Here is an 8,416-nt window from a genome sequence, read left to right as displayed (position 1 = left end):
AACAAGCGACAACTTTACACAACAGGAAAATGCATTGTGCAGGGGACAGATTTACATAAAAGGAAAATGCATTGGACAAGGGACATATTTACACAAAGGGAAAATCCACTGTTCAAGGGATAGATTTACACAACAGGAGAATACACTGAACAAGGGGCAACTTTCCACCACAGGAAACTACAGCGAACAAGAGACACCTTTCCACAGCAGGAAAATACACTGGACAAGGTACAGATTTACACAACAGGAAAATATACTGGACAAGGTACAGATTTACACAACAGGAAAATACACTGGACAAGGGACAGATTTACACAACAGGAAAATATACTGGACAAGGGACAGATTTACACAACAGGAAAATACACTGGACAAGGGACAGATTTATGCAACAGAAAAATACACTGGACAAGGGACAGATTTATGCAACAGGAAAATACACTGGACAAGGGACAGATTTACACAACAGGAAAATACACTGGACAAGGGACAGATTTACACAACAGGAAAATACACTGGACAAGGGACAGATTTATGCAACAGGAAAATACACTGGAGAAAGGGACAGATTTACGCAACAGGAGAAGACACTGGACAAGGGACAGATTTACACAACAGGAAAATACACTGGACAAGGGACGTCTTTCGACAGCTGGAAAATACACTGGGTAAGGGAAAGGTTTACACAACCTTAGAATACACTGGGCAAGGGACACCATTCCACAGCAGGAAAATTACACTGGACAAGGGACATAATTCCACGGCACGAAATACACTGGGAAAGGGCAGCTTTACTCAACATGAAAATAATTTGGACATGGGACAGCTTTACACAAGTGGAAAATACATAAGAGAAGTGACTGCTTTACACAACTGTAAAATACGCTGGACAAGGGACAGCTTTACACAACTGGAAAATACATAAGAGAAGTGACTGCTTTACACAACTGGAAAATACACTGGACAAGGGACAGCTTTACACAACTCGAAAATACACTGGACAAGGGGCAGCTTTACACAACTGGAAAATACATAAGAGAAGTGACTGCTTTACACAACACGAAAATACACCGTTCAAGGTACAGCTTTACACAACACTTTGGACAACGGACATATTAACAGAACAGGAAAATACACTGGAAAAGGGAATTTAATACACAATAAGAAAATTAATTTAACAAGGGACACTTTTAAACAACAGGAACATACATTGGACAAGCGACAGGTTTACACAACAGGGGGGAAAAAACTGGACAAGGGACACCTTTAAACAAAAGGGGAAAGCACTGTTCAAGGGAAAGCTTTAGATAACAGGAAGAATAAACATTGGACATGGGCAAGCTTTACATGGCAGGAAAATACATTGGACAACCCGAAAATTCACTGGAAGCGACATCTTTCCAGAATAGGAACACACATTGTGCATGGGATAGCTTTACAGAACAGGAGAATACATTGTGCATGTGACAGCTTTACAGAACAGGACAATACATTGTGCATGGGACAGCTTTACAGAACAGGGCAATACATTGTGCATGGTACAGCTTTATAGAACAGGACAATACATTGTGCATGGGACAGCTTTACAAAACAGGAAAATACATTGTGTTGGGAAACATTTATACAGAACAGGAAAATATATTGTGCATGGGACAGCTTTACAGAGCAGGACAATACATTGTGCATCAGACAGCTTTACCGAACAGGAAAACGCATTGTGCATGGGACAGCTTTACAGAACAGGAAAACACATTGTGCATGGGACAGCTTTAGAGAACAGGAAAATACATTGTGCATGGGACAGCTTTACAGAACAGGACAATACATTGTGCATGGTACAGCTTTACAGAACAGGAAAACACATTGTGCATGGGATAGCTTTACAGAACAGGACAGTACATTGTGCATGGGACAGCTTTACAGAACGGAAAAATTCATTGGACAAATGACAGTTTTAAAAAAAGGAAAATATATTGTACCAGGGATAGATTTAAACAACAGACAAATACATTGGTCAAGATACGCCTTCACACAACAGGAAAAACAGTGGACATTGGACAGTTTTACATATTGTTTGCAAGTCTCCCTATCCACAATGATGGGGGAGCCTCATTTTACATCCTTATTTGATGTCTACAAGGCAGCGTAATGATACAGAGAGTTATTTCTTTTTTCTCCCTTTCTAGAAGTTTGAAACCACTTGATTTGAAAGGTTCTGAAAAATCAAGGACTTTGTCCGTGGGAAAACAATCTCATTCCAGACATATTGGCTAACGACTAAAACATTTGTCATCACTAAATTACATTTCTTTTGTTTGATTGTGTCTTTGGGATCCCATAGCTGCAATTTCATATAAGCGATGAACTTCGCTGTGTCTGATCGGTTAAAACGGCATCAGCGAACCAACACAGCGGACATTTAAAACAAACAAGCAGACTACAGCCCTACTCTCATTGATATTACATTATAGAAACTCAATATCTATCATTTGCATCGATACCAGCATGTTCCTTTCACATTTGAACTAAATACAATGGCCCAAACTGCCAAGCCATTAAGGCAGTTAATTAGGACCTAGTTAAGCGCTCTCGATTATTAACGTGGTCAGAAAACTATTGTAACAATGTGACAGATGATATAACAATCTAGCGAACTTTTAAAAAATATTTAAATATCGCTGCAAATAGTTAAATTTACATTTGATATGTTTTTGTGAATAAATTTGCTTTTTTGAAGAATGTATATTTTCCATATTTACTAGTTAGGGACTATGGTCACAGGGAAACCAGAAAAAAAGAGATACAATGATTATTATAAATTCTAATCAGAGGAGATCCTGAGTTGGGTTCCAGAGAACAGTTTCAGAGCGCAGTTCCTGACTGGAGTTCCTGAGAGGTGTTCCTGAGGAGGGTTCCTGAGAGAAGTTTCTGAATGTGTTTCCTGAGTGGTGTTCCTGAGAGGTGTTCCTGAGAGGGATACATGAGAGGAATTACTGAGAGAGCTTCTTGAGGGGGGCTCCGGAGAGGAGTTACTGAGAGGAGTTGCTGAAAGAAGTTCTGGAGAGGAGTTAAGGAGGGAGTTACAGAGGTGAGTGACTGAGACGCTTTTTGATTGGGGTTCCGAAGAAATGTTACTGTGAGGTGTTCCTGTGAGGAGTTCCTGAGAGGAGCTACTTACAAGGGTCCCTGAGAGGAGTGACTGAGAGGGATTCCTGAGAGGGGTTCCTGAGAGGAGCTCAATAGAGAAGATATTGAGAGGAATTCATGAGAGTGGGTCATGCGAGGAGTTACTGAGATGGCTTTCTGGGAGGATTTCCTGATTGGAGTGCATAAATGAAAACCTGAGAGGAGTTCCTGAGGGGAGTTTAATAGAGAAGTTCCCGAGAGTTATTCTTGAGAGGGATCCTGAGAGGAGTTCCTGAGAAGGGTTCCTATGAGAGGCTTCTGAGAGGAGTAAGCCAGTGCTTTTCCTGAGAGGAGTTCCTGAGAGGTGTTCCTGAGTGGTGTTTCTGAGAGGTGATCCTGAGAGTGGTACGTGAGAGGATACCCTGAAAGCTGTCTTGAGAGGGGTTCCTGAGTGGAGTTACTGAGCGCTGTTACTGTGAGGAGTTCCTGAGAGGTGTGCCATTAGAGGAGACCATGAGAGGTGTTCCTGAGAAGGGTTCCTCAGAGGAGTTACTTAGATGGGTTCTTGAGAGTGGTTCCCGAGAGGAGTTTGTGAGAGTAGTTCCTGAGAGGAGTTACTGAGTGTGCTTCCTGATAGGAGCAACTGAGAGCAGTTCCAGTGAGGGAATGCTGAGAGGAGGTCCTGTGAGGGGTTCCTGAGAGGGGTTCTTGAGAGAAGATACGGAGTGCCAGTCCCGAGAGGAGTTTCTGAGAATAGTTCCTGAGATGAGTTATTGAGTGTGGTTCCTGCGAGGAGTACCTGAGGCGGTTTCTTGAGAGAAGATATTGAGTGCAGATCCTGAGAGGAGTTCCTGAGAGGAGTTTCTGAGAGGGGTTCCTGAGCGGAGCAACTGAGAGGTTTTCCTGTGAGGGAATGCTGAGAGGAGGTTCGGTGAGGGGTTCCTGGAAGGGTTACTGAACAGGCTTCCAAAGAGGAGTAACCCGAGGGGTTCCTGAGAGGAGTTACTGAGTGCGGTTCCTGAGAGGAGTTTCTGAGATGAGTTCCTGAGAGGGGTTCTTGAGAGAAGATACTGAGTGCGGGTCCTGAGAGGAGTTCCTGAGAGGACTTCCTGAGAGGGTTTCCTGAGAGATGTTCATGAGAGGAGTTCCTTAGAGGAGTTCCTGAAACGAGTTACGTAGGGGTTTCCTGAGACTGGTTCCTGAGTGGTGCTGCTGAGAGGACTTCCTGAGGTGGGTTCCTGCGAGGAGTTATGCAGAGGAGTTGCTGAGATGAGTTCCTGAGATGATTTGCAGTGGCAGTTAGAGGTGTGAGCTAATGAGAGGCCTTCCTGTGTGGGGCTCCTGTGATTAGTTCCTGAGGAGATTTCCTGAGGTGTTCCTGAGAGGAGTTCCTGAGGAGACTTCGTGATGAGAGTTCCTGAGAGGTGTTTCTGAGAAAGGGTTCCTGGGAGTGAATATTGAGTGGGGTTCGTGTGAGTAGTTATTGAGAGGGGCTCCTGAGAGATGGCCAAGAGGAGAGTTCCTGAGAGGGGTTTATGATAGCAGATACTGGGAGGAACTCTTGAAAGTATTCCTGAGATGATTTCCTGAGAGGAGATCCTGAGAGGGTACCTGAGAGGGTTTCCTACGAGTACATCCTGAGACTGGTTCCTAAGAGGAGTTACTGAGAGGAGTTATGGATAGATCTTCGTGAGAGGAGTTCCTGAGAGGGGTTCCTCAGAGGAGTTACTGAAAGTAGATCCTGAGAGAAGTTTCTGAGATGAGTTCCTGTGTGGAGTTCCTGAGATAAGTTGCAGAGATGAGTCCCTGTGAGGGTTTACTGAGAGTTATTCCTCAGAGGAGCTGAAAGGAGATCATAAGAGCGGTTGATGAGAGGAGATCATCAGGAGATCCTGAGAGGGGTTCCTGACAGGGGTTCCTAAGAGAAGTTACTGAGTGGTGTTCCTGAGAGAAGTTCCTGAGAGGGGTACCTGAGTGGAGTTCCTCAGAGTAAATCCTGAGGGGGGTTCCTGAAAGGCGTCCATGAGGTGAGTTCCTAAGGAGACTTCCTGAGTGGGGTTACTGAATGGAATTCCTGAGAGGATTCCTGAGAGAAGACCCTGAGAGTGTTTCATGAGACGCGTTTAACAGAGGTGATCCTGAGTGCGGATCGTAAGAGAAATTACTGAATGAGTTCCTGACAGGGGATCGTTCGAGAAGATCCTGGGGAGGATTCCTGAGAGGGGTTCATGAGAATAGTTACTGAGAGGGGCTCCTGAGAACATATTCTGAGAGGCGATCCTGAGAGGAGTTACTGAGACTGGTTCCAGAGATGGGTTCCTGACAAGAGTTCCTGAGAGGATTTCCTGATAGGTGTTCCGGAGAATTATTACCGAGAGGAGTTCCTGAGAGTAGTTCCTGAGAGGATAGATGGCTCCTTAGATGACGATGTGGTGGGTAGGATTAGTAAGTTTGCGGATGATACAAAGATTGGCCGGGTGGTCAACAGTGAGGTCGAGTGCCTGGGGTTACAGGAGAATATTGATGGGCAGGTCTAATGGGCAGAGAATTGGCAGTTGGAATTTAATCCTGAATAACGTGAGGTGATACACTTTGGAAGGAGTAATTTGACAAGGAAGTATTCTATGAACGGCATGACACGAGGAAGTTCCGGAGAGGGGTTGGGGAGAGGAGTTTCAGAGAGGAGCTCCTGAAACGATTTCCAGAGAGGGAGTGAGTGTGTCTGTTTTCGCTCTAGCATCCATCAGCATACAATTATTTTCAGCCTCTGTCTCGATGATTCTGTTAAAAATCAGCTGTAAACATGATATTCGCACCCTATAGCCTCTGATGCAACAGAGCCATAGAATCATAAATTTGAAGAAGACTCCATGTGGCTCATCGTGACCGTTTCGATCCTTTGCCAGACCTATCTAATCAACCCTTCTCTCCTCCCCTCCATTAGCTGCGCAAATATCCACTGCCTGTGATCTTCCAATTCTATTTTCACAGTTAAATGTTTATTTGCATTCGCCAGCCTTTCAGGAAGAACATTCCAGGTTTCTTTGTACTAAGAGCTCATCAACCGCTCTATGCTTCTTTGCCAATCACTTTAAAACTCTCTGTGCTGGTTACTGACTGATTTTTCATAATCACCAGTTGCTCGTTATTTACTCTATCCAAAACATTCGTGATTTTAAATGTCTGTATTAAACAACCCCTTTGCCTGGCCTGTTCGAAGGAAAATAATCCCAGCTTCTCCAATCTCTCCAGGTAATTCAAGCCCCTCATCCCTGTTCCAATTCCAGTAAAATTCCTCTGCACCCTTTCCAAGGACCTCGCTTCCTCCCGGAAAAACGCTCGCCAGAATTAGACACAAGTACCTCAGCTAAGGCTTCACCAAGATTTACACATATGTTGTCTGATTTTCTTAGTTTTGTAAATTCTGATTCTGTTTAACAATAAAAATATATTGCTATTTTAATTTGCACAATTCCATCCCTCAGAAACCCCATTACATCCCAGCCGGACCAGCTAACTGCTCCAATTTTGTGTGCTGCAATTACAATTGGACTGAACAGGTTAAATGAGCCTGTTTGTTCAGTGGCTGTAATTAATGTCAATCTCCAAGGATCTTAAATAACTTACTGGGGTGCTGCCCACTGTTGTTAATAAGAGAATCGCTTCAATGTGTTACCTCATATTGTCAGCGAGGGCATGAGCTCCGTAAGGATCAAGGACCCGCGGTTATAAGACAGGGAGAAAGGATATCAGAGTCTGCGAACAATATATTGGAATTTTCCAAGAATTGTTCAGAATCTGAGAACAATGGATTGGAATGTTCCAACAGTGGATCAGGATCTGCGGACAAAAGATCAGAATGTTACAACAATGAGTAGGAGTTCGTTGGAGGCGCTTTATGAACTTTCTACATATTATGATTGGATGTCAGTGGAAAGCCGGATTTATCTGGCACTCCGGGTGATTCAGGCGGGTTACTATCCCATCCTCGCTATCATTGGCATCCCTGGTAAGTCTCACTGTATATGGCTATTGATTCTATAAACCTTGTTGAACTGAATTATTTATTCTTCACCAAAATTACAGTGTTTTGGAGATTGCAAAGATTTATACCAGGGGGACAGGATAATGATTAGCATCCGAGTACAGTAATTTAAGTTACATATTTATTGTCATTTAATCTCTATTGTCTTCCACCTTATCAGAGACATTTCATTCTATTTTTGCATGTACAATAGTTTCAATACGGCACTGGATGCAGCAACATAGTGGAAAATTTCAGCGCCTTCAGGCAAACTGATACTTGTTATTTACAAGCATTCTGATTGTTTATTGGGAATGGTTTCATTTCCTGTGCGCCATGCCTCTGTGTCATACCCATGCCGTCCTGCTTTATGCAACCACTGGCCGTTGTGTGTGGTTCACTGACATTCACATTTGATCGGTTTGTGCCATGTGTTTCCAGAAACTGAGAAGTAAATAATGCACCGTGAAATTGGCTCTGAGAAGAATGACAGCACATTCAGCACAGAGGTTCTTAAAGAAAATTTCCTGGTATTTCATGTTACTAGATTCTTATTTGCTGATGAACAATCCATGAATTTGATTTGGAATAATAGAATTTCAGACATAGAGTAATAGATTCAAAGAGGTCTGCAGCACAGAAAAGTCGGCCCATCGAGTCTGCGCCTCTCCGTACCTAACTATTCTAATCCCATTTTGCAGTAATAGGTCCATAGCCTTGTATGCCAGGGCATCACAAGTGCACATCCAAATACTTCTTCAATGTAATGAAGGTTTCTGCCTCTAACACCCTTTCAGGTAGTGAGTTCCAGATGCTCACCACCCTCTGGGTGAAATAATTGTTCCTCACATTCCCTCCAAACCTCATGCCCCTTGCATTAAATCTATGCCCTCTGGTTATTTGTCTCTCTAGCAACGGGAAAGGTTCCATCCTGTCTACTCTATCTATGCCCCTCATATTTTTATACACGACAATAATGTCCCCTCTGAATCTCCTCTAATCCAGCGTAAATAACCCCAGTTTATCCAGTCTCTTCTCATAACTAAAAATGTCCAGCCCAAGCAACATGCTGGTAAATCTCCTCTGCACTCTCTCTCATGCCAACACATCCTTCCTGTAATGCATATTCCAGACTGCACGCAATACACTAGATGTGGCCGAACAAGCGTTTTATACAGTTCAGCGTAACCTCCCTGCTCTTATATTCTATGCCTCGTCTAATAAGGCAGGTATCCCATCTGCTGGCTTAATCAACTTATCTACGTC

Source organism: Cetorhinus maximus, unplaced genomic scaffold (genome assembly GCF_964194155.1).
Source record: "Cetorhinus maximus unplaced genomic scaffold, sCetMax3.hap1.1 HAP1_SCAFFOLD_52, whole genome shotgun sequence".
Taxonomy (NCBI): Eukaryota; Metazoa; Chordata; class Chondrichthyes; order Lamniformes; family Cetorhinidae; genus Cetorhinus; species Cetorhinus maximus.
The sequence above is the reverse complement of the archived record's forward strand: the minus strand, read 5'-3'. Positions refer to the sequence as shown.